Consider the following 2,700-nt stretch of genomic DNA (forward strand, 5'->3'; position numbering starts at 1 on the left):
TTTTTTTGTCGGATAATCCTGTTTCTGAGTCTAAATAGATGGGAGAATCCTTAGTTCTCCTTTATATATATTCTTGCTTACACAAAAGAAAACAAATTGCACAATGTTTAAAAGCTACATTTTATCCATACGGTCCATTATTTTATAAATATACCATTTTTAAATATAATTTAGCTTTTTTATTTTAATCTTTCATGTCATAAAAGGTTTGAACTATTTAACAAAATTGACTAATTTTTTTAAATCTAAAATGTCTACTAACTATGTTAGAGGGGCAAATTCAACATATCGACGTATTTGTAAACAATCGATTGTATTTTAAATTTTAAGAATAATCTTTTACAACTATATAAAGGACAATAATATTTAATAAATGCAAAGAGAATTCATACTTTAAAAATATAAATTGTTAAAATCATTTTTTAAATACGAAAGAAAAAATATGGTAAAAATTGTCAAATTTGTTTACATTATAATTATCTTCATTTCTTTATTACCGGTGCCATCCAACTGTGGAAGAAGTAATCCATTTTTTAATATTTGCAAATTTTGTTTGTTAATTTATGCAAAATATTTTATCAAATATCATCTAAATTTTTATTCTCATTTTGTAATATAGGAATTGCTAAATGTGTAAAGGATGATAATTGTTACAATATGCATTATTTGTGCCTGCCACCAAAAGTAATGAAGTGTGTCAAGAGACTTTGCACGTGTGCTAGTGTGACCGCTCTCATCTATTATGTTCCCGAATAGTTCTGTATTAGTTTCTTATCTAAGCCTATAATTTTATAATCATGCTATATAATCAATACACTTATCATCTATCCCACCATCAATTCATATTTCTCTTAGATTTTAATTTTATATTAATCTCATAAATGTCATTCAATTTAAAAAAATATATATAAAAAATAAAATTTTCAATACCACGAAGTTAAAATCTATTACAATAACTACATATTTATTAGAAGATATGTATGTGTTTAATATTATTATGCAAGGTTACAAGTAATCATAACATTTACATGTGATTTTAAATCAACTAGAATATAATCTTTGTGATTCACGGGCAAATATTTAAAAATTATTAACTTGAAATATGATAAACAATTAAATTAAATCATTCAAAAGTAGTATATATTATTAAGAAATGTGAAACTGAAATATATGATAATAATATTTTAGAACTTGAACTTTCATAGTAACATAATAAAAGAAATAGTACAGTTGGCACTTAATATGGAACATATGCTTATAATTATTTAGGAGAAGAAAGTTTGCTTTTTTTTTTGTTGTAAATATATATTGATGTGTACTAAAAACATTAAAGTTCTAAAATATAACAAATTAGGTTAGAATGTATGGTAGATAGCAAAAATAAGTTGTGGTAATATTCTTTATCATAATTTTTATATAAATTTATGGTAAGAAATGAAATATTTAAATATTTATATAACATTTCATTTATAAAATTATATTTTAGAATCAATTTTATATAATGCAATTGAATTTTCTTTATTGTAAAACGTTTATTCAAAATGGGGCAAAATGAAACATCAAAAATAAAATACAAAATTTTAAAATGTATCCGACATATATAAAACAAAATAATGAAAAAAAAAGAATATAATTTTTTTGATAAACACAGAATGGTGTGAAAATTCCTTTTTTTTTTTTTTTTGGGTGATTACATGTTGTAGAACAATTTCTTGTTGATGAACTTAGAATTTGCTACTTCTATAAATTTTTAACATAAGTATATTATATGTTAGGGTTTTTACAAATTGTGGTCCATTAATAGAACTATTATAAAAATTAGGATTTTGAGAAAAAAATTAAGATGGAGTCACATTCTATAAAAAAAATCTTTATCTTGTAACGAGTTTGAAATTCTATTACAAGTTTTACATATACTACGACTCTCGTGATTTTCTTAACGAAGCCGAGCAGATATCTACCATTGTATGGTTGGAGGATGGAACAAAGTTTTACCTTTCGATATGCTTTATTATATATACATAATATCACATGAGTTAGTGACCTACAAATATGTGGTCAAATATGTCATGCACTGTTGGTGATTTTAGTATCATCAATATAATTTTAATAGTAATGTGATTTACTGAAGGCCGATGCAATTATGCGTTAAGCTTGAAACGAGTTAGGGTAGTGCGGAGTGCACGCTCGTGGAGCCAAACGTGCAATTGAATACGATTAATAGAAACGGGGTTCCAAGGGGCGGAGCCCCTGGCGGGGTGCGGGGCAGCGCCCCGTCGGGATCCAAGGGGCGGAGCCCCTGGCGGGGTGTGGGGCAGCGCCCCGAGCAAAATTTTCGTTTGAATAGTTGCACCCTTTCCCAACGGACATAACCGCTTTACCGAATAGGTGCTTCGTTTCCCAACCAACATAACTGTTTTACCGAACAGGTGTGTCATTTCGGTTTCTATTGTTGATCTTCTATATAAGGAGTCATTTGACCTCGGTTTCGAATACAAAAAACACACTTCCTCTACATTCTGATCTGTTCTCCATTTTCAGAAACAGATTGATTCTTCAAGAATTATCCCTGCAAAGATTTCGTGAACCCAGACAAGAATAGGGTCGAAATACTTTGTTAGGAAAGTGAACGAACACAATTCTTGAAGATATCCAGGATTATCATACAAATATCTAACATACACTAATCATCACTTTGAT

The 2,700-nt window shown here is 28.0% G+C and overlaps 1 long non-coding RNA gene across 1 annotated transcript; it reads left to right on the forward strand.

The window, feature by feature from the left end:
* Positions 1-360: 360 nt before the first annotated feature.
* On the forward strand, positions 361-927 carry LOC131625970 (uncharacterized). The gene is made up of 2 exons (XR_009291003.1): positions 361-521; positions 620-927. It is a non-coding gene; the product is annotated as an uncharacterized LOC131625970 (long non-coding RNA).
* Positions 928-2,700: the final 1,773 nt, after the last annotated feature.

Source organism: Vicia villosa, unplaced genomic scaffold (assembly GCF_029867415.1).
Source record: "Vicia villosa cultivar HV-30 ecotype Madison, WI unplaced genomic scaffold, Vvil1.0 ctg.000252F_1_1, whole genome shotgun sequence".
In the NCBI taxonomy this organism is placed as follows: Eukaryota; Viridiplantae; Streptophyta; class Magnoliopsida; order Fabales; family Fabaceae; genus Vicia; species Vicia villosa.